General features: G+C 42.4%; 1 protein-coding gene across 3 annotated transcripts in view; it reads right to left on the bottom strand.

Annotated features, from left to right (window-relative positions):
- Nucleotides 1-17,931, bottom strand: part of CHD6 (chromodomain helicase DNA binding protein 6) — a 206,698-nt gene extending 188,767 nt beyond the window's left edge. For all 3 annotated transcript variants that reach the window (XR_007150819.1, XM_047852262.1, XM_047852265.1), the window contains exon 1: nt 17,834-17,931. The gene's annotated coding sequence lies outside the window, so the exon portion shown is untranslated. The remainder of the gene's footprint in view (nt 1-17,833) is intronic.
- Between the last annotated feature and the right edge of the window lie 6,941 nt (nt 17,932-24,872).

Here is a 24,872-nt window from a genome sequence, read left to right as displayed (position 1 = left end):
GCACAATATACAGTTGTTATTACTGTGAGTTGTGGCTACAGCAAGATTACAGAACTAGTTACAGCGGTCAGATGCAAGCCTAAAGTAAATTCTCTGCAGACAGGAAAGTTAGCAAGTGGACTCTTCAGCTGCTTTGTTTCTAGGCATTAGACTGCCTACAGTCTAGGTTAAAACAAGCGTTCTCAGTTGAGCAGTATCACTCCAAAGGGACAAAAAGTGGTTCTTGAGGGTTAAAATATCTTAACTTGTTCATGTGTGATACAGACGCACACAGTATATACACATATACGCTATATACTCGTGGTATTAAAATTTCATGGGTAGGAGGGTAATAATGCTAAACAAAAATTGTCTAAAAGGGCTTCTTAGGGTAGTGATAATAAAAACAAAGGTTGAGAAACACTGGGTTAAAAGAATTCATTCCAAGAAGCCTAACTTCCAAGACTCCACACAGAGCAGGAAATGGTGGTGATAGCAAAGCCTTGCCTTTGGCTCACCTGTTTCCCTTGAGGTATTGGGGGAAGGGGAGATGAGGGCAAGGGCTGACAGGGGACAGGAGCCTAATGTTCCTAGTTCCCTAATCAAATACCACCTCATTCTCATCCTCCAACCAATATTCAAACCAGCGCTCTGACTTAACGAACAGACACGGAGCTCAGCTTTGCATGTGGAGCACATAGCTGCAGCTGCCGAGATGTGGCTGGAAAGGAAGGTCTGGAACACAGAGGATGGTGAGGATGGAAACAGAGATCCCAGGGTTATAAAGAGTTGAAGCAACAGGAAAGAAGTCTGCCTAAGAAGGAATGAAAAGACAAAAACACACAATCACTGGCATATTTAAAGGGGGCAGGGGCAGGGAGGTCCTACTAGTTAAAAAAAAAAGAGAAAGAAAAAGAAGACCCCATGAATTATAGAAAGACAAGGTCATGATAATCAGTGGTCCTCAAGAAAGAGCAGAAGACAACTAACTTTTAACGTTCAGATGATTTACAGTCAACTATGAAAATCTTTTCTCAAAGTCCCATTGACACTATCACATTTTCTTTTTCTTTTTTAAACTACATTTTCTTAATTAAGCACCTGGGCAACCGGAATGGCTTTGATCCTAAAATGAAAACTACCTCTGTTCAAGATAAAGTCCCTCCTGGCCTCAGGAGGATGTGCACAGTCAGGTCTGCATTAGCTGCTGGGTTCCACTTCAGAACTCTGCCTTCCGTCTCCGAGGGCCAATTCCCAGACGGCTGCGAGAGCATGAAGGAGGCCAGCTGGGGAGAAGGATGAGAAGCTCGGCCTCACTGCCCTTACAGAGGTTTTCACTTCCATTCCTGAATTCTGCAACTACTGGATCACACTAATCAATACTGAAATATAAGGACACATGACAACTTAGTACAATGCACAGTCCTAAACTGGATTGGAGAACAGGAATAAAAAAGCTAGAGAACAGGTGAGTGGTAAGATTTAGACACAGACTATATATTGGTTATATGTCAAGTGTCCTGAATGATGTAATTATAATTATGTACGCTTTCTCTCACAATAAAGATGCAAAAGTATTTAAGAGTGAAGTGTCATAATGTCTGTCTGCAAGTAACTCCCAAAGGATATGGCTAAAAACAGAGCACGCACAAACAAGCAAGTGAAAATTTGGCAACAGTAATTGGTGAATCTAGGTGAAGGGGAGATGGGTGTTAATGGTAACATTCCCATAACTTTCTATAGGTTTGATGTTTTTCAAGACACAAATGTCAGGAGGGAGGTATAAACAACATCGACTATATAAAAGTTTTTAATTCCTGTATGTTCTGACTCCCCTCTATTAGAACAGAGAATGAAGAGTTCACACAAAAATGATTCACAGTGGGGGCGCCTGAGTGGCTCAGTCGGGTGAGTGTAGGACTCTTGATTTCAGCTCAGGTCGTGATCTCACGTGACATCATGCCCCATGTCAGGCTCTGCACTGACAGCGTGGAGCCTGCTTGGGATTCTCTCTCCCTCTCTCTCTGTCCCTTCCCCACTCATGCTCATTTGCTCTCTCTCCCAAAGAAACCATTTTTAAAAAATGATTCACAGCATTTTTAAAAATATTATCCCCACTCAGAAATAAGTGTATTTGGCAAAGAAAAATTATTTCAAATATACTCTATACCACACGGCTAAGTTCCTGAGTTACACAGATTAACAGAATCTAGTGTTAAGGTGCACTTTCCACATGTTGTAGAAGATAAACTTTAACAATACTTTAAGAATATTGGGGTGCCTGGCTGGCTCAGTCAGCAGAGGGGGCAACTCTTGATCTCAGGGTTGTGAGTTTAAGCCCAGCATTGGATGTAGAGATTACCTAAAGGCAAACTTACTTATTCACACTAATAAGGAAAGAGAGTATGGATAAACCAAATCCATATGCAGACTAATTGTTTTAATCATTGAATTTTAACTTCCTAAATCTTTAATCAGAACTATGAGGAAGTAGAACAGACCAAAAGGTTTCATTTCCATTCACTCACATCCCTAAAGGAATTTCTATTTAATAACAAAAAGGAAAGAAGCAAAAGAAATAAAATGCCCTGAATACTCAACTATGAGTACCTGAACAAAAGAAAACTAATCAAGGCAAATGTTTATTAAGAATCTACTATGCACAAATCTCTGAAAAGTTCAAAGTACAAAGACTGGACTTTGCTCCCCTGGGGGCCACCATTTTGTTGAAAACAGAGAAACTGAAGAAAAATAATGGTTGGCTCAGTCTTCCCTTGTCCCCGTTCCCAATGCCTCAAAGACTTCTCTTCCAGCCAGCCTCCTCATTTATTAAACTGCCATCAGGCCTTTCAAACCACAGGTTCTCAAACCTGGGTGGCACACTGCAATCACCTGGGAAGTTATCAAAAATCCAACACCTGGGTCCCTCGAGGATCTAGACAATCGGGTTTTATTGTGTGTGGCCTAGGCATTGGTATTTTCTAGAGCTCTCCAGGTAACATGCAGCAAAATTTGAGCACCATTTGATCTCTACTGCCCAAGTACAGAATATAATCTACTCCTCGGTAATAAAACCTCTGATGATTCCTCACTGTCCACACAAATCTCAACTCCTTACCATCATTTTCAAAGCCTTTCTTTTTTTTCATTCTTTTTTTTTTTTAATGGTTATATTTATTTTTGAGACAGAGAGAGACAGAGCATGAGCGGGGGAGGAGCAGAGAGAGAGGGAGGCATAGAATCCAAAGCAGGCTCCAGGCTCCAAGCTATCAGCACAGAGCCCGACACGGGGCTCGAACTTGTCAACTGCGAGATCATGACCTGAGCCCAAGTTGGACGCTCAACCGACTGAGTCACCCAGGTGCCCCATTTGCAAAGCCTTTCTATGTCTCCAAACCTACTTCTCCAGGCCTCATGCCCACCACAAATCCACAGGTCTCCACTACTCCTCCAGCTACACTGAACTTCCCTGTCCGCACCACCCCCTCACAGGATACTGTCCATGCATAAAAGGCTTTCTAAACTCACAGACACCAATTCCAGTCTCTGTGATCCAAATCAACTTTCAAGAACCAATTTTAAAGTTTCCTCCTTTCCAAACTCTTAAACAACTTCCCTGAGTAGATGGCTGCCTCCCCTTCTTGCTTCCAACAAAACTTTGGACATTTATCCAATTGTCTAATTTGACATTTATCATGATGTTCGTAGTAGCAGTTTACATTTCTTTCCCTTCTAACAGACTGTGCATTCCTCAAGGGCACAGACCATGTGCATTTATCTTCAAGTTCCTAGTGCCCAGACATGGCTGAAACACAATGCAAGTCCAATAACTGTTTACCAAATGAATGGGTATCACATACTTGTGAGATAAACAATGAACAATTTGAGAAAAGACAAAGGCAGTTCAATATGAAATGCCAAATTAGCTACATGGGCCAAACCTGACTCCAGAAGTGCAGAAGGGAAAAGGGTGCTTCTGGCACTTACAAGGGGGATGGCCCCATGAAGATTCCGGGTCCCGAGCTCAAGTTTCAAAGAAAGGAAATTATCTAGACAGGCTGAGAGCAAAGAGCAGAGAATTATGAGCATGGAAAACGGCACAGATATGGCCCGGTGCACACGAAAAAGCCATTTAGCTCAGCTTCGGGTTTCCTCAAAAGATACCCGAAGAAAAATATTAGAAATGAATCATGTTTTTTCTTAGTTATAGAAATCTGTCTCGTTAATCCTCTTCCTAGTCCTTACCACCACTTGATACGTTATGGTTCTGTATATTCAAACACTCACTATAATACAAGCTCCACAAGAACAAGAACTTCCTTCTGTTTACTGCGGCATCCCCAGGGCTTATATCAATGCCTAGCACATAGTAAATGCTCACTATATATCTGCTGATTGAATGAACATGTTTATTACAGGCCTCTGATCTAATGCTTCCTTTCACCTGGCGATTTCTTCCAGTCTCCACTTCCAAATCCCATGTATCCTTCCAACACTAATAAAAGCTACCACTCAAAGTCTTCTCTGATTCCTCACTTCCTACTTTTCTGAACTCCCAAAGGATACTTTTTATGGGCTACCTTGCAGTAGCACAAGTATCAGCGTACAGGTATTTATGTATATCTTGGCTCCCCGTTATACTATAAATTCTTTGAGGGTAAGCTCTAGGTCATTCTCCACCCCACTCCCCAGAGCATAGTGCCATGTAGAGCTGTTCAGCAATTCCTGTTAAATAAAAGAAAAAATTAAATTAAATGTGGCATAAAGCCTTTATTATCTTAATATCAGAAAGATTAAGATCAGTAATGTCTTATCTCCATTCATCTGGGCCCTGCGATACCTGATCCTTTGAAACTATAATATCCAACACTTATGCTTACATGTGCCAGGCATTGTTCCAAGGCTTTACGTAAATGAACTCAATCCTCAAAACAACGAAATGAGATATGTATTGTACAGATGTGAAACTGAGGAACAGGGAGGTTCACACAGCCAGTGAGCGGCAGAGCAAGGATTCAAACACATAAAAGATGGAATCCCAGAAGGCAGTAAAAGTAGATAACAGACAACAGAAAAGGAATGGAGGTTTCTGTAGTGCAACACTGAGAAAAGTAAATCCCGGTAAGAGACCCTTGGACCTGGAACTTCAGGAGTATCTGTAAGAAGGGATGGAACAGAGAAGTAAACATAAGCTCTGGCAGGACATTATCATGGGCAGAACCCATATTCTATACACAATAGTGGGTACTGAGTTGATAGCATAATCAATGGCAGCAAACAACAGTGCTTAAGAATGAAGGGCTCAAAGTGCCTGGGCCACTAGTTCTGCCACACAGGTAAACTTAATTCCTTTGTCTCCATTTCCTCAACTGTAAAATGGGCCAATATCAGTACTCAGCCACGAAGATCAATGATGGTAATACATGTATATTTACATTATTCAGGATGAGCTTGATTTATGCTGCAATTAAAACTCCATTTAAAAACCTCAGTGGCTTATGGGAATGCAAGCTGGTGCAGCCACTATGGAAAACAGAATGGAGGTTCCTCAAAAAGACTTAAAATAGAACTACCCTATGACCCAGCAATTGCACTACTAGGTATTTATCCAAGGGATACAGGTGTGTGTACTGTTTCAAAGGGACACATGCACCCCCATGTATATAGTAGCACTATCAACAACAGCCAAAGTATGGAAAGAGCCCAAATGTCCATCGATGGATGAATGGATAAAGAAGATGTGGTATATATATACAATGGAGTGTTACTTGGCAATCAAAAAGAATGAAATCTTGCCATTTGCAACTACATGGATGGAACTGGAGGGTATTATGCTGAGTGAAATTAGTCAGAGAAAGACAAATATCATATGACTTCATGCATATGAGGACTTTAAGAGACAAAACAGATGAACATAAGGGAAGGGAAACAAAAATAATATAAAAACAGGGAGGGGGACAAAACAGAAGAGACTCATAGGGGCGCCTGAGTGGCTCAGTCGGTTAAGCGACCGACTTCGGCTCAGGTCACAATCTCGCGGTCCATGATTTCGCGCCCCGCATCGGGCTCTGGGCTGATGGCTCAGAGCCTGGAGCCTGCTTCCGATTCTGTGTCTCCCTCTCTCTCTGCCCCTCCCCCGTTCATGCTCTGTCTCTCTCTGTCTCAAAAATAAATAAACGTTAAAAAAAAATTAAAAAAAAAAAAGAAGACACTAATAAATATGGAGAACAAACTGAGGGTTACTAGAGGGGCTGTGGAAGGGGGGATGGGCTAAATGGGTAAGGGGCACTAAGGAATCTACTTCTGAAATCATTTTTGCACTATATGCTAACTAATTCGGATGTAAATTTTAAAAAACAAAAAAGAAAATTTTAAAAAATTCAGTGGTTTAGGGGCGTCTGGGTGGCTCAGTTGGTTAAGCGTCCGACTTCAGCTCAGGTCATGATCTCACAGTCCGTGGGTTCAAGCCCCATATCAGGCTCTGTGCTGACAGCTCAAAGCCTGGAGCCTGCTTCAGATTCTGTTTCCTTCTCCCTCCCCTCCCCCGCTCACACTCTGTCTCTGTCTCTCAAAAATAAATAAATGTTAAAAAAATTTTTTTTAATAAATAACTCAATGGTTTAAAGCATAGGCTTATTGCTTACACTACATAACCACTGAAGATTTCTTTCAGAAAAAAAGAGGTATTTGCCTAGAAGTGTCTCACATCACTTGTACTCAACTTTCAATATCCAAAGCAAGTCACAGAGCCATGTTCAACTTCAAGGTGATGGAGAAGTACTATTCTACCAGGTACCCAAAAGAGAAACAAAAATAGGGCATCAGTGAACAGCCCTAAGAACCACACCACACAAGAGCCTAGCACCACACCTGGCATACAGTAAGCGTTCAGTGATTGGCAGCTGCTATGATTATCACAATAATTAAGGGGTCTGGGCAAAACCTATTGTAATAATCCTAAATTAAAAAACTGAATGTGTATGCAGATGTGGGGGAAAAAACTATCATTCACATTATTTGCAATAAAGCAAAGGTAAATTTACAAAGGATTTCACAATGATATCATGGAGGGATATGCCAAAAAGTTTCTAGTAAATAAAAAGTAGTAAACAAGAGTTACCAAAATAGTACCACAAGCCTTTTACCATGATATAAAAGGAAAGGACATGCCAAAATGTTTCTAGTAAATAAGACATAGTAAACAAGAGTTCCCAAAATAGTACCACTCCTTCCTACTCATTTAAGACATGTAAAGTTTCATTGATATCTTTGTTTTATTTGAGAACATTAAAAAAAATTATTCAGCCTTTCACAAATTCACTTCTAATCTCAGAACCCAACTTCCCCATACTATCCCCATAAGTTCTTAAGGTAATTCTCCCACAGGGGGTTTCAGGACCTTCACCATCAGAGTCAGGGAAAGAGTCCTATTTAGTAAAATGAGAATTGAATTCTAAGCCTGACTTGGCCGTAGACCAGCGCTATGGCCCCACAAAATACTTATATGACTAGAAGTCCATTCTGTCATCCATAAGATGATGAAATTGAACTAGATGGCCTCTAAACTCCCTTCCAAAACTACTCTCCCGCAATCCTGAGAAGCCAGAAAGAGGCTTTGGTTTAGAGGAATCTAGTTGAGATGCTGAATTATGTAAGACCTGATAACGCATAAAGCTTAAACTAGAAATAACTCCACAAGCACAGCTCTGATGGTAGCAACAAAGCTTAGTTCAAGAGTGAGCACAGGGGCAAGTCAGAGCACCCAGGAAGAGCCCTACTAGCATGAAGTGCTGCGCTAGAGTGGAAAAGGGTGGGCAGAGTACGACTAGTATGTGTAAATAAGGAGACTGGTATTTGTCCATGGCTTATGAAATCAGTCTTTTAGTAACATGTCATACCACATTCCAGTCACAGCTCTAGGAACCAGTGACAGTGATGGAAACAAACTGGAAGCAAAGAACCTGCAAACATTTTAAACTTAAGATCTGTCAACTATCAGATCTCAGTACCAACAGACTGGATTTTTCAATTCCAAAGCAGCAGTCCAAATATATACCTAGAGATTAAGAACTTGAAACTCTTTGGAGAAAGTCAGACAAAAGAGCCCAAAGCACCATGTTACAAAATGTTGAGCCACACCAATCAGTGATACTCGTGTCGTTTTCAGCTACACAGAAGCCCCTGCCGAGACAACCTACCAGGACATCTTCACTCGCTGAGAATATAAGACCATCCCTACAACAACATGGGAAATGGTGCTTTTTAATGAACACCAATGGAAGATAACACAACATTAATTCATGCCATAAACAAAGTAACTGACACTGTTGCATTGACAATTTTGTGATTCCTGCAGCCCTATCCACGATCTTAAGGAACCTACCCACTCTAAGTATATCAACACTCTGAGTGTATCAACAACATGGAATACCCTTTACTGTCTCTTATGCTTCAAAAGTCATTGCCTGTATGACTAACAATCTCCTGCCTGAAAACCTAAAACCTGGAAAATATATTTAATAAAATTATGGTCCTATTAGAAAAGACTCACTGTGTGTGGACAGCATTTCAAAAAGCTATGATTCTACATGTGCATCTTCATTTACTTTTACAGCTACATTTCCTTCCACTTGTCAATCAGAAAACAATCTCCAATACTGCAATGGATACTGATCAATATATTAGAGTCAATGCTATCCTTGACTTTTAGGAGTTTAAATATGAAGTACAAGTAGATGGAGAAAGAGGCAGAGAAGCATATACAACTCTGTATGAGTAAAGGAAATGTTTTACCAATCAATTTTTAAATGTATTGGAAGGGGACAGAGTATAAAGTTCAACCTTTCAAAGGATCCTTGGTGGATATTATTAAAAACAAAGATTACCTTTATAAAATGAAAAACTATCCTCTAAGTAACCAAAAATACTCTCCATATGAAAAAAAATCTCCATTAACTAGTCTAACGTAATGAGAACTCTCCATAACTGGTGCTTTATAATGAGAACAAGAAAACTACAATGTTGCACTTAAAAGCTTAAATCTTTATATGAGGGGCGCCTGGGTGGCGCAGTCGGTTAAGCGGTCCGTGAGTTCGAGCCCCACGTCAGGCTCTGGGCTGATGGCTCAGAGCCTGGAGCCTGTTTCCGATTCTGTGTGTCCCTCTCTCTCTGCCCCTCCCCCGTTCATGCTCTGTCTCTCTCTGTCCCAAAAATAAATAAAACGTTGAAAAAAAAAATTAAAAAAAAAAAAATCTTTATATGAAAGAAAAAAGCCTAAGAAGTCATATTGCAAGACATTATGCATGTTAGTCACAGCCATGAAGGATCACAAGGCCTCACTAAAACAGCTACCCTGCTGTTTTCAAAACCTTTGTGACACGGATCTAAATTTATTTTCCGACCCTACTATTTTCTTAACATCAAGTCAACTTTTAGATAAAAAGAGGTAAATATAAATGGGCAAACAGTGCCAACTTTTATTATATGATTGGCTTAGTCTCATTTGAAGTCTAAAGGATAGTCTTGTCCTATATTCTAATTTCTAAAGGAATGGAAAAAATCCACTTCTGCCCCCCCCCCCCCAAGATAGGGGGACTCTAAAGGATCTAAACCTGTGCTATCAAATGCTAGTGCCACTAGCCGTATGTGGCTATTTAAATTAACTAATATTAAATAAAATGTAAAATTCTATGCCTCAGTCATACTAGCCACCTTTTAAGGGCTCAAAAGCCACGTGATGAGTGGGTCTCACAAATATAAGACATTTTTCATCATAGCACAAACTTATACTGGACAGTTCTGATTTAGCACAAAGTTTCTTTTTTTTAATTTTACAACAAAGTTTCTTAGATTTAAATGTGCCCAAAAATCATTAGTACAGCTTGTTAAAACAAAGATTACTTGGTCCCTACCCCAGGTAGTTTATTTCAGTCAGTCTGATAAGTGGCCCCAAAATGTGGGCCATTTCTAAACAAGCTGCAAGAGAATGGTGATGTTACCTATCACCTTGAGTACTGCTCCCTATGGTTAAGAACTTTTTGTTTTTTCCCAATTTATCATAGACTTAATTCTTTTATAAAACACCAGAAAAATGAATTATCAGGAAAAAAATTTTTTTAAACAAAGACTACTATAAACTTACATTTTTTTTTATTATCAGACTCAACAGACAAATCATTTTTCTAAAAAATGCTGTAAAAACATCTAAATGCTTCAGGTTCTGTACTTAACCTGGTCACAGACAGGTAACAAACAACCCGTAGACCTGCACAGATCTGTGGACTAACACTGACCTAGATCTAGATCCAGCTCTGATCTAAAAGAACTTATTTCATATTTTTACAATTATCTTTTGGGAGCTGGTCATTAATGATCTCTTTCATATCCTCTATTATTTCCTCAACATAGTTTTACAACTCAAGGTAAAAATGCTAATTCTATTAAGCAGAATATCGAGTCCCTTAAAAACAATGCTATAAAGGGCCAACTAAGAGAAGCAATCTGGGGCACCTGTGTGGCTCAGTAGGTTAAGGGTACAACTCTTGATTTCGGCTTAGGTCATGATCTCAGGGTTCGTGGGTCAGAGACCCACATCAGGTTCTTCACTGACAGCTCTGAGCCTGCTCAGGATTCTCTCTCCCTCCCTCTCTGCCCCTCCCCCACTCACATACTCTATTTTTCTCTCTTGCAAAATAAATAAACTTTAAAAAAAAGAAAGCAATCTGATGGTGTTACTGTTTATAACGTGATCTGATTCTGCCACATGGTCAATAAGGATGATGCCTTGACTTCTTCAGGCTAACCTACAGATGAATTTAGACTGCTACCTTTAAAAGAGTCGTTTAGGTCGAAATACACAAATGAACATTAATAAAGTCTTTGTGTTAAATTATATAAAATTTCTTTCAGTAAATAAAATCTATGATTTGGACCTAGCTTACTGGACATAACCTTTCAAAGAATTTTTTTTAAGTTTATTTATTTTGAGAGGGGGAAGGGCAGAGGGAGAGGGAGAATCCCAAGCAGACTCTGCACTGTCAGCGCAGAGCCTTATGTGGGGCTCAAACCCACAAAGGCTGAGGTCATGACCTGAGCCGAAATCAAGAGTCGAATGCTTAAGCAAATGAGCCACCCAGGCACCCTTCAAAGAATTTCTTAGAATACTGATGGTTTCCTTGAACCCAAAGTAAATAGTCCAAGCCAACTTCTTTACTCATGTACACTTAGGGAAGGAACAAATCAAACAGAATCCCCTCATAGGAGTCCATGCCCTTCACGGAACTGCCTCAAGCTTAAGGTGTTTTCCTCAATATATATATCAAACCAAAGAAATGGATTTTTCTTCTAGTCAACTTCTGGTCTGGCCCAACAAATGAACTTCTCTAAGAAAACTTCCAGAATTTCTCAAGTTTGGCCATTTCCTAGAGACTACTTTTAGAATTTTGTTGTTGCTCTAAATATTGTTTTACCAATTTGCTTCATTTTTTCTTAAGCAAATTATAAAATAAGGCTCTGAGAATTTTAACATTTCATCCTCTTGCCTATAGTAACATCTGGTTTAACAGAACTCAACATATATGCATGTTATCTGCAAAATAAGCTCACATGTTCAACCAGAAATTAAGAAAAATTCCACTTGAAATTAACAACATTGACAGAAAAGTTGCAAGGTATCACATACAAAGTCTGGGGAATATGAAAACAGAGGGGTTATTTTTTAATTGTTCCTCTTAACCCCTTTTTCCTCCTAACATATTGAATGAAGCAGTAACTGAATGAGTAAGTAGTATTCAAAGCAAGAAAATGTCAGGAGCTTTTGCCATGGCCACCCCTCCAGTCCCATCTGAAGAAGCACATGGCTGCAGCAGAGAGGCCAAGGACCCTCTAAGACTGTTTTGCAATTGCCCTCACGCCTCCTGCTTGAACCTTTACTCTTTTATCAGGCTGCAGGGGAAAGGGTGTGGAACAGCTTCCCAAGTATAAAAATAAGGCAGGGAAGAATTCCAGGGATAACCCTTGCCTGGATGCTGCCCGGAGTGATTCAGAAGTACTTCACCAAGCCCAAGCCAACTAATTCAGACTGAAATCGCAATACCTCCTGAAGGGCAAAAAAAGCCCAACAAAGTCAGCCTCCTGGAAAAGATTTTGCTCATACAAAACAACTAGCTTTGAAATGACCTAAATCAATGATCCTTAATATTGTTTTTGCATGTGGATAGGAAGAGACAGAGGGGAAAAGAGGGGATGGGAAAACATGGGGGTACAGGAAGGGAAGGTGGGAGTCACAGATGCCTTCAAGAATTATGAAAGGAATGGATTCACTGCCCATAAAAGTGCACACACAAACAAAATTTTGCATACTATTTTGGAGAGTTCACAGAGCAAAGAGTCTCTAGGGGTCCATGAATCCCAGGATAAAAAGCCTCAACCTAAACAGGTAGGAACTAAAGACCAAGGTTACCACAGTAATTAGACCTTCTTTTAACCTGAAGCCTGACCTTTTATGTAAAACAATCTTACAATTAAAAAATATAGAGATTTCTGAGCACCTGGGTGGCTCAGTCGGTTAAGTGTCCGACTCTTGGTTTCAGCTCAGGTCATGACCTCATGGCTCGTAAGTTCGAGCCCCACATCCGGCTCTGCACTGGCAGCATGGAGGCTGCTTGGGATTCTCTCTCTGCCCCTTCCTTCCTCACTCTCTCTCTCTCTCTCTCTCTCTCTCAAAATAAAGAAAAATCTTAAAATATATATATAGAGAGAGAAAGATTCCAAAAATAAAATACTTTGGTCACATAATGTAGGACAAATTTTTAAATATATTTAAAATTTACTGATAATATATTTAATCCATAAAAAAGATCAGTGAAAATACTCCCTACAAAAATCTTTAATTAACAAAGGAGTAGAAAAAGAGAAATCTCCCTTTACTTATTTAGAAAATTCGAATCCAACTTGTTTCAATTCATGTCCTGAAGTTATCTTAAAATTCTACTTCCTAATTTTCCTGAAATTTTCATATACTATCTTAGTAGGTTAAGTTCTGAAATAACTAGCGGATAAAAGCATCATGGCAATCTATTGAAATATCATGGTTTTTTCCTTGCTAAAAATTTAAGTCCTTCGTTATGACTATGGAAAGAAAAGGTACATCAACTGAAAAAAATGATTCCTCAAAACAGGAACTATTTATGTCATATACATTATCAAAGATTCTAAAAGTCTCGACGGCAAACGACATAAAGAGTAAGTACACGAGTATGTAAAGAATTACTATTACAAACTATAAAAACCAACTAATAGGGGTACTACAAGCAAAAAGAAATGCTTTTCTCTGGATTTTATGCAAATAATTCAGTTTAGAAATGGGAACAGGGATGGATATTTTAAAATAACTCCATTTTACTACCTTCAGGACTTTTATGGAAGTAACAGAATTTCTCAAGAGGGTATCAACGCCTCCACAAAATGAACTAAAGAAAAGAACATTTTGGCAAGGAAAAAGTGACTGCATTCTCCCTCTGCACTTCATGGTTATTAGTACCAGGCCAGGGTGAACTCTTAGGTGCCCTACAAAGACCTCTCCTACACTTTGGAGACAAGGACGGTAAAGGGTACCCTTACTGTATTCTAATTTGCTTTTTCAGTGACACATTCTTGAAACGAAGTAGTAAAAATGAGTGAGTGCATAGAACAACTTGTTAGTTGACTTAGCCCCATACCACTAAAACATGACAGCACATTCCAGCTTTTAAAGAAATCTTTAGAGGCTGGTTGGTGAAAAGAATATGTGCTTTGAATCCAGACGATCTGGGTTCAAATTCTGGCTCCAACATTTACTAGTTTTATTGCCTTTATATACTAGTTTCATAAGTTACTTCATCTTTCTGAGCTTCCGTCCATCCTCATGGAATGGCCATGAAAATGAGACATTTTTTCATCTCTGCAGCCCCAGTGCCTGGCTAAGTGCTGAACACACACCAGGTATTCAACGTTAGTGCGTCTTGCACGCTTCACAAGTATGTCACGTTCTATTGGGGAAAAAGAAAAAAAAACAAAAAAACACAACACAAAACACCAAACCTGTTCTCTAGGAAACAGATAGCTAAGCCCTACCTATTATTTTATCTATTTCAAAGAGTTTTCAATGTAATAACTTGGTACAGGGAAATGCAGGCAATTCCATGGAATTCACTACAGCTTTTCATCTGAATTAAACTAAAGCTTTGTATGAGGAATGGAAGTATAAAGTGAAACACTAAATATTTATTAAAAATAAAGCTATTTCCAGGGTGCTTGGTTGGCTCCATTGGTAGGGCATGCGACTCTTCATCTAAGGGTTGTGAGTTCAAACCCCACTCTGGGTATGTAGATTACTTTAAAAAAATAAAATCTTGGGGCACCTGGGTGGCTCGGTTGGTTAAGCATCCGACTTCAGCTTCAGGTCATAATCTTGTGGTTTGTGAGTTCGAGCCCTGCATCGGGCTCTCTGCTGACAGCTCAGAGCCTGGAGCTTGTTGCGGATTCTGTGTCTCCCTCTCTCTCTGTCCCTCCCCCGTTCTGTCTCTCTCAAAAATAAACATTAAAAACATTTTTTTTTTAATTTTTTTTTCAACGTTTATTTATTTTTTGGGACAGAGAGAGACAGAGCATGAACGGGGGAGGGGCAGAGAGAGAGGGAGACACAGAATTGGAAACAGGCTCCAGGCTCTGAGCCATCAGCCCAGAGCCCGACGCGGGGCTCGAACTCACGGACCGCGAGATCGTGACCTGGCTGAAGTCGGACGCTTAACCGACTGCGCCACCCAGGCGCCCCAAAAACATTTTTTAAATCAAATCAAATCTTTAGGGGTGCCTAGGTGGCACAGTCAGTTGAGTGCCCAACTTCAGCTCAGGTCATGATCTCACAGTTGGTGGGTTTGAGCCCCAAGTAGGGCTTTATGCCGATAGCACAAAGCCTGCTTCAGATTCTCTGTCTCCCTCTCTCTCTCTGCCCCTCCTCCACTTATGCTCTCTCTCTCAAAAATAAACATTTAAAAAAAAATCTTAAAAATAAAATAAAATCTTTAAATAAATAAAACTATTTCTAACCTTGTTATCCTGGGGGGGATAAAAGGAAGTGAAAACACAGTCTCCTCGGTTGACTTAGATATTGTCATTGTCAAATACCGAAAATCTTTTTGCAGGTAGAATCCTCGAACCCTCTAACCTGTTCAAAAGGGTCCAGCCATTACCAATACAACTCCATTCAGCCATTACCAATACAAAGTCTTTCCATGAAAGCTGAAAAACATAGGCCCCTACAGTGAGAATCAAGCCTGAGAGTGAGGAACCCTTTTTCTTCATGGTTTAACACAAGAAGACATAACCACAACCTCTGCTTGGGGCAAAGCCATGTTTCCAAGAAAACCGAAACACTTGTTTGAAACTTCTATAACTCAAAGAGATCTCTAAGACACAGTGGTCCAAGCGTCTATTGTTTCTGACAAGTTTTCTGTAACATAATGGCAAAAATCACAAATGAGATCTGGTTTCTAAAGAGACAGGATTCTGCTTGAGATCTTTGGTATTTGAAATAGTTATAAGAAAAGTAAATACATAAATATAAAAACTAACTGCTAAAGGATCTTCCAGAAATACAGTAGTGTTACTTATGGCTCTCCCATTTCACTCCAAACTGGTCTTTCAACTTCTTGTGTGGTTGGCAAAAAGTAACACACTGATGAGTTCAGAGAACTTCCAACTATATCAATAAATTATAAAAATAATCATAAAAATAGAGAATATTAAAAAGTTGTGGTATAAGTGATCACACTGAAAAACCATGCATGCTGTTAACAACAGAAAAACTAACTATAAAAAGGCAAGAAAGAACTGCAGGATAAAAGATGTGACTCCAGGCAGACTGATACCACGATGAGACACAACTAACTTCACAAGAGATTGAGATTTATTTTGCCCATGACCAGACTACAGCAAGAACAGTATCATATTCTAGTTACTATAAAGGAGATTCCAAAGTTAGCAAAAAGGAAAAAAAAAAAATTGTAAAGGTTAACTCTTAAAAGTCCATTAATGAAGAAAAAGGTTTTAATAATCCTTCATAATTCATCAAGGAGATCTGCCCTGGGGCAAAAAGAAGTCCAAAATTAATCATTTTACCACTCCCCATTTTCCCAGGCCTTGGGTTACAGTCACGCATTGCTTATATGAAACCACCTGTTCCGGTTGGCATAAACCATGTTACTTGAATATTCATGCCTAATCATTTTTCATACATAGATCTCAAACCTTCTTTGTACTGTCCTAGAGCCACAAAGTTCACAAAAACTATCTCCCGGAGGTTGTCAACTTGATTTACCAATTCAGCTTATCAACCAACTACCATGCCAGGCACAGTCAATAACTACAGATCTCCAGTAAGAAAGACAGTTCACAATTAGCCTTGAGAGCACAGTACTGTGGTCCCTACCAGGACTTTTCTAAGTACCACAAGCATGCCCCATAAAGTATGCCGAAATTTGGGGCCTCATGGGATTGTATTCCAATACGCCATCTGAGAAACAATAACTGAATCTCGGGCAGTATTGCACACACTGAAAATTACAGAAATTTTTAAATGTGTATCTTCTCTGTTCATGGATCTGTTACAGCAGAAATAAGCAGTTCTGAAGGGGTGGGGAAGAAGGTACATACAACAGTTCCAGGGATGCCTGGAGATGCCAAGGATTCACTGGAAACCTCGGCCAGATTACTAATGGTCCATAAATCCTAATTTGGAGAACACCGGCCTACAAGTTGAAAATTGAATTATATTGCCTTATTAGATCCCACACTACCGAAACCACAGTCATATCAGTCATAACTGGTACTAGGAATACTTTATGTACACAAATATAAGTGCCTGCTTATGTATTTTTAATTGGATCAAATAAAACTGAAGCTGAAAACAAACTCAAATTTCAATTATCTCACTAGTGAGGGGATTTCCTAACAGAGTCTTTTTAAAAACCAAGTAGCTGCCAACCCTCTGCACATCTGACAAGCATGTCTCTGGAAATTTGGGAGCAAAAGACGCCGTTACTTCTCAACAGTGAAGGAAATACCCTAAAGGGGACAGATTCCTCTTTTTTTTTTTTTTTTTTTTTTTTTAAAGCTCAAACATGCAATCTAATAATGCACAAAACTTGGCTGCGGGGTTGCTGGACACCTCCAGGGTTCCAATTTTCGGGGCGAGTGCGCGCTAGTGCGTAAGAAGGGGGCGGAGGGGGAGCGCGCTCCGAGGACGCGCCGGGGCCCCCGCCCCCTCCCGGAGCAGCAGCCTGGCACCAGCCCACCCTCCTCCACCCCTGCAAACAGACGCAGGACGCCAATAGAGCAACTTCTCCGCGGGGGCGGCAGTGGAATAGCGGTCACCCCCGCCGCGCGCGGCGCTGCCCTGCCCGCCCGGGGGTCCCTCCACGGCCCGCCCCGGGGGGGGCCTCCGCACGCCCCGCCCCCGCCCGCCAGGCTCGGGGCCGGGGGCTGCCCGGACCCCCGCCCCTCTGCGCCGCCCGCAGCGGCGCACTCCCAAGGACGGCCGCCCGGCCCGAGCGCGGCCTGAGCGCGAGCGGGAGCGGCGTGCGGCGGAGGCCGGCTCCTCTCCTCAGGCCTCAGGCCGCCGCCTCCCCTCCGCCAGGCCGCCCGCCGCCGGCCCCACTCGGACCCCGGCCGGGCCTCGGCGCCGCCGCAGCCCCTCATCCCGGCTCCATTCATAGGGGCACCCTAGCCCGGCCAGCGGGGCGGGGCCAGGGACCTGCGGACAAGGCCGGCCAGCGAAGGCCGGGGAGGAAAATAAAAAGTTAAGAGAAGAACTTACCTAAAATGGCTCCTGCAGCAGCCAAAATACAAACAGCTATTATTTGGTGAAGTTTAGCTCAGACACCCTGCAAGGACACCCTAACCCAGCTCAGGCCCGCCTTCTCTGCCACGCCATTGGGCTTCGCCGGCCCAAAACACAGAGTCATTGGTCAGCCTGACTGCCGCTCAGGCGGAAGCCCATTTCAAGCTTGCTTGCAGGGGCGAGTGATGGGCTCGCTCCATTGTGCTCGTATTTGCATGGATGTGATCGCGGCGATGATTGGCCGGCGCCGGGGCCGCCCCGCCCTCTGCCTCGCGCCCCCCGCCTTGGAGACGCCGCTGCGCGCGGCCCCGCCCCCCGGGACTGAGCGGCGGGGCCACGGGGGCGGGGCGGGGCTGGGGTCCTGCGGGCCGAGGGGGCGGGGCGGGGTCCTGCACGCGGCACTCCGCAGGCAGGGGGCGGGAACCTGGAGCACGCGGGCGAGGAGGGGGTTCTGCCCGCAGGTGGAGGTCTCACAGGTAGCTGGCCGGCGGGCTGGAAGACGCTGGGCTGGCGTCTCTCAGGGTGGGAGAGGATGTAGCTGGGGTCCCGCGACAGAGAGGGATTCCGCTTGGACCGCGATCCCGCAGACAGAAGCGAAGAGAGGCGAGGGTCCCGCAGGTCAGGAAAAGATTCCGAGAAACCAAGCGAAGAGTCAAGGAGCTCCATCCTGTGTCTCCAGCCGCATCTCCTGCCGCTCCGCCTGACTCCTGGCATTCTTGGCACACGACGGGCTTCTTCCCAAGGCCCCCCTACTCCCCGGGAGTTTTCACCCCCAGGGATCCTGCGGCGCCTTGGATATACCTCCGAAAAATCAGGTGTCGAGCTATGGTATATTTATGTTCAGGCCTATTTCCCCCATTATCCTTGTAGCATCCTCAAGGACAGGGCCCAGCATATTGCAGAGATTCAACTAATTGTTTAATATTCTTTAATTCGTTAGCAGCTAATTTTTGCACATCCACTAAATGCCAGGCATTGATCTAAGACAGGGGATACAGCGGTCAATAGGACAAAGGCCTGGCTCTTGTGGAATAGGCATGCTAAGGGGAAAGGAAGACAATAAATAAATACCAGGGGCATGTAGTGGAAAATGCTGTGAAGAAAATATATGGAGCGAGGGAGGGAGAGTTATCCACCTGCCTGGCTAAATTCCATTACTGGCCTCCTTCCCACCCAGTGATAGTCACCTGTCCCTCTCACTCCCTGCCTGCCCCCTGATGGGTGTTTCCTTAGCACCCACTAAAAAAAATAAAAGGTTGGATTCTGACTGTAGAGGCTCATTTTATCTCAAAGTAGGAATGGTCTGAGTCCTGGTGATTCCAAGAACAGTTTGTTGGGTACATTTAAGATGAACATGGCTTGACTTTGTCAGGAGTAGCTGTAATGATGCAGCCAAGCCTTACCGCACCCCCAGAGAGAGGATATTTTTAGTTTCTTTGATGCCTCAGTGTTCCTATGGTTTTCATCCTATGACCCTAACTCCTTTCTGAGGACCACTTCTTGACTTCTTGGCAGACGCCAGAGGTTTTTCCAGTTTGAAAATACAGAGATACCAGCCCCCTGACCCCTGTCTACCTCACTTGTGCACATTTCTCTCATTTGACTCAAGACTGGCCAAGATGCCTCATGATTCTTCCTTCCTCCTCTTTATTCCTTCCTTAAAAAAATATTTCTTAAGCACCAACTGTGTTCCAGGTGTTGTCCTAGACACAAAGGCAGACAGCATCCCTGTCCTCAGGGAGCTCATAATCTAGCTGGGATCAAGATGGAGATTTACGCATTGATCCTGAGGGTCTCCAACCCTGTCAAGCTCTTGGTAAGCAAGTAGACAGCTGCTCATTCCCCCTGCCTCACAGGGACAGTGGGCTTGCTCTCCTGAACAAGCTGCTGCAGAAGCTGAGGCAGGACCAGGTAATTGGTAGGCACAACCTCTTTAGTCCAACACAGGATCAAAGGGTCTAAAACTCTCAAGAATGCTCAAGGGGCTCAGGACTGTGCACTTTAGTTTCTAGAAAGGGGCTGGGAAGAGAGTTATATCAGAGACAGACCGTGAATCCTACATGGGAATCAAGTGGCCCTCCCTTTGCAAAATCATGCCCCTCGCTCACAAAAGATGAAATAACATAAACGAGGTAGAGGAGGGATGGAACTCCAGGCAGAGAGGGAGCAGCATGTATATGCAAGGCACATACAATACAGCAATGAGAGGTGTTGGAGCAGAAGGGAGGCGAGAGGCAAACCGGTCAGACAGTAATTCCTGTTCTTAAACTTGAGAAAAGTCTGTAGTACAAAAGAAGTCAAACATAGAGATACAAATGTTATGTTACCAAACAAGAAATCAATAGGCACACACAGCTGATCCACAAATGAATAGTACAGGTACAAGCAAAGGAAGGTTCTGGAGGCTCCACTCAGGAGAGGCAGTAGGCTTGACCTTCATAGAGTCAGGTCTGCAGAACTGAACAGGGTTAGTGGAATCTGATTCTTAAAACCCTTCTGCAGCAGGGCACCTGGCTGGTTCAGTTGGTAGAACATGCAACTCTTGATCTTGGGGGTGTGAGTTAGAACCTCACGTTGGGTATAGAGATTACTTAAATAAATAAATCTTTTTTTTATTTTTTTTAATGTTTATTTTTGAGAGAGAGAGAGAGACAGAGTGTGGGGGGAGCGGGGAGAGAGGGAGACACAGAATCCGAAGCAGGATCCAGGGTCTGAGCTGTCAGTACAGAGCTCGACGCAGGGCCTGAACTCATGAACTGTGAGATCATGACCTGAGCTGAAGTCGGACACCCAACCGACTGAACCACCCAGGCACCTCAAACAAATAAATCTTAAAAAACAAACAAACAAAAAAACACTTCTGCAGCATCCAGGGACCTGCAGATAGGCATGGGAGGGGAGACTGAGACCTCTGGGTGGCTTCTAGCTGCACCCATTCATGGGCATGTCTTAGTCTGAGTTTTCTAAGATAGAGAGCTTGATTCTATAGGGCAGAAGTGGGAAGCAAAAGGAGGCAGGTAGGGAAGGGAGAAGAGCTGATACCAGGATGGTTATTCATCTGGCCTCTGCACATTACTGATGGCTCCTGCTCAAGGGATTATCCTCTCAGAAGCCACATAATATGAGTCGTAGCATAGCTTATGGGAGAGGGAAAGGAAGGAAATTTATCCACCAGCTCATCTCCCATTGGATAAAGATCCACTCCAGTTGTTCATGCAAAGGTGCCAAGTGGGGCTTTGCCGTGTCCCAAAACTCAGTGTTAAGAGGCTTGCAGCAGGGTTGTGAGGCAAAGATTTATCAGGATACAGCTGTGTAAAATCAAATGGAGCCTGTGCAGAGCTGGTACCGCAGAAGCTGCTGGGACAAGAGATGGTTAGCACTAGCCCTGGAGGTCTGTCGCAGAGGGGGCAACAATGGTGTGCAACTCTCTGTGCCACTTAGTAGGTCCATATTTACAGAGGGCCCCAAAAGAGCAATCCTTAGGAGGCTCTGAAGGGGAGCCACGGAAGGGCTTCCAGCAATTCTAGAACTTCTGTAACTTCACGTTACATCCTGCCTGACATGTTCTCTCTTACCATCTGCCTCTGTTGACTTGTCTGTTTCCTCCTTTAGACCATGAGCCTTGCCATTGTTCTTATTTATATATTTGTCACAGAAAAGACTATTTTCACCAGCCCATTTCATTTTCCTCCTAGGTTCATAGCAAAATTACATTTCTCAGTAATCAGGTAGGTTCATGTGACTAAGTTCTGGTTAATGGAATCTGGACAGAAGTGACATATGATATATCTCACTCCTAGGCATCCCCCCAAACCTCCTGTGTGAGCCTCCAAATTCTTTTCCTTTCCTCATCTGCTGGCCAGATATAGAAATATCCAGTGGAGGACTTAGGGGCTCCCCAAGATGGCAATGGAATGACCCTGGGTCCCTAACAGACTTCATGGAGCAGAACCCCTGTGCTTACTTGCCCTGGACTGTGCCAGGAGTGAGAAATAAAACTTTCTTAATGTCAAGTCACTGAAATGAGAGGATTGTTTGTTACGGCCATTAGCACACTCTGACTAATACAGCACTTGTCTAACTTCATTTGATTTGATGTCCCTCCAGGGTAGGGATTATGTTTATTTGTTTTTGTAACCCAAGTACTAGTGTGTTGCCTGATACATAGTAGGAATTGCTCAAAGCATGAATGGGTGTGAATGAGTGAATATGTCAGCCTGATCTTAAAGGATCAGAGGTAGAATGCCAGTCAAGGTGGCAGGTAGAAAGTGTTCTACTCACTACAGAATCAAAGAGACCGGGGAGAACATGCACAGTTCTCAACAGTGCAAATGGTTCATGATCTGAGAAGGAGATTGCTAGGGTGAGCCTAGAGAGAAGGCAAGGGCCAGATCACAAACGGTCTTATTCATTACATAAAGGAGTTTGAACTTTATCCTACAGGAATTATTCAACGATTTTAAACAGGTATGTGATATAATCAAATTTATGTTTAAGAAAGATCTTTCAGCCTAGAAAGGGGATGAATTAGAAAGGAAGAGCAAAAATGTAAATGTTTTAAAGCAACATTTCCCATTGCCCCTAGATCATTCATCCCATGAGATGATCCAATAAAAAGAGGTTTTGGGGTCAAGTTGGTTTGGGAAATTGTGCATACTCTAGCCCATCTTGGAGGTTGCCGTTACTCATTAGCATATTAAAAACTCTGAGAGGTCTTGCATTAAAGAAATCTGTTAAACTTTAATAATTTTCAAAATTATCTGACACAGAACACTCTTTTCATTTAATGCCTATTAAAACTGGTATTAGGATTAGATTTAGCTACATATACCAGGGAAAAAAGCATAATAAAATTAAAGTTTTTGTCCTGCATAAAAGAAATATGGGAAGCTTTACTTTTTTTTTAATGTTTATTTATTTTTTAGAGAGCACAAGCAGGGGACAGGCAGAGAGAGGGGACAGAGGATCCAAAGTGGGCTCCATGCTGACAGCAGCAAGCCTGATGTGGGGGAGATCATGCAAACCACGAGATCATGACCTGAGCTGAAGCCAGATGCACACCTGGCCAACTAAGGCGCCCAGGTGCCCGAAATACGGGAAGCTTTAATATTTTTGCACCACCATCTTTAGTTTCATTCCCAAGGTCCAGGATGTCTGCTGGAGCACCAGTCCACATTTCCTTGGAAGGAAAAAAGGAAAGGCAAGAGGGGAAAAGTGGAGCTCAGTCATGTCCCTTAAACAGGCTTCCTGGTAATTACACAACACTCCTGCTTACATCTCATTGGCCACAATTTGGTCACATGGTCACATAGGGCTGCAAAAAAAAATATACGGTATTTTATTTATTTACCCTATTTTATTTTTTAAAAATGTGCCACATTAAAAATTGAGGTTCTCTCAGGCACCAGGGTGGCTCAGTTGGCTGAGTAACTTTGGCTCAGGTCATGATCTCATGGTCCGTGAGTTCGAGCCCCGTGTCAGGCTCTGTGCTGACACCTCTGTGTCTCCCTCTCTCTCTCCCCCTCCCCTGCTCACGCTCTGTCTCTGTGTCTCAAAAATAAATAAATGTTAAAACGAATTTTTAAAAAATTGAGGTTCTCTCACCAAAGAGTTGCGATTCTCAACTAGCAGTCCCTGGCACAATGTCCCACAGAAACAACGTTCCATAGCACATAAGTTGGGATAAAATGAATCAGGACATTGATTTTTGTAAACACTTTTAACAGCTTTATTGAGACATAATTCACATGCCATACACTTCACCACTGCAAATGTATAGTTTGATAATTTTTTGTAAATTTATACAGTTGTGCAACCATCACCAGAATCCAATTTTAGAACATTTCCATCGCCTCTAAAAGTTCCCTTCTTCCCACATGGAGGCAGTCCCCACTCCTACCCCCAGGCCAAGGCAGCCATGGGTTTGCTTTCTTCTTTGCAGTGTTTCCTTTTCTAGAAATTTCATACATATGGAATAGTACACTGTGTAGTCTTTTGTGTCTGGCTTATTTCATTTAACATAATATCTTTGGGGTTTATCCATGTTGTAGTACATGTTTTTCTTTTTTATTGCTGAATGGTATTCCACTGTATGGATGTGCCACCTTTTGTTTATCTGCTCGCCAGCTGATGGACATTTGGATAATTGCCACTTTGCAGCCATTACGAATGTCACTGCTAGGAACATTCACATACCATTGTTTGTGTGGACATATGTTTTCATTTCTCTTGGGTAGATACTTAAGGAGACTGATGTTGAAAATTGAACACATTCACTGAAAATGCCTATGACTGAATGCCTATGACTGACTTTCACAGCATTGTTCCAGGTGCCAGGGATACGATGATGAATAAAATTCGGCACAAACTCAGTTCTTGTGGAGCTCATGCAGTCTATGGAGGAGACAGGCATTAGTCAAATAATCGTGCAAACGAATGTAACATTACACCAGGGGTGAGTCCCATAAAGGAGGGGCACATGGTGCCATTGAGAATCTATGCTGGAAGGATCTGCCAGGAAAGTGGTCAAGGTCAGGAAAGTGGAAGTATGCCAAGACTTATCACCTCCATGAATTTTGCCCTTCAAAGTAATATCCTTGGAGGCCATGTGCTTATTTCTAATAATGCTGCCCTTGCAAACAATTCTGAGCCAGTTTACAGGTGTGCTGGTCCTGGGCCTGTTTGTCCTCAGATAAAGTCCTTATGTTTTAACCTCTCAGAGTTTTTAATTTTCTGATTAAACCATGAATAACATAACAAGCCACACAAGAAAATCAACTGCATTCCTTTAGAATCACATCTCACAGATAAAAATGGAATTCCCCTGCTAGATCATGGACCTCATTCCCCAGAGCTGGGGGAGAGGGGTTCATGGCAGTCTACAAAAATAAAGTTACGGACACCATCTGTAAGAGGAGGAGAGTGGACAATGTCAACTCTATTCTCCCTTATAGCTCAAATTATGTCTTTGATTTGCCAGTGAGGAGATTCCAAACAGTGACCCATGGTGTGTGGA

Source organism: Prionailurus viverrinus, chromosome A3 (assembly GCF_022837055.1).
Source record: "Prionailurus viverrinus isolate Anna chromosome A3, UM_Priviv_1.0, whole genome shotgun sequence".
Lineage (NCBI taxonomy): Eukaryota > Metazoa > Chordata > Mammalia > Carnivora > Felidae > Prionailurus > Prionailurus viverrinus.
The sequence above is the reverse complement of the archived record's forward strand: the minus strand, read 5'-3'. Positions and strand labels throughout refer to the sequence as shown.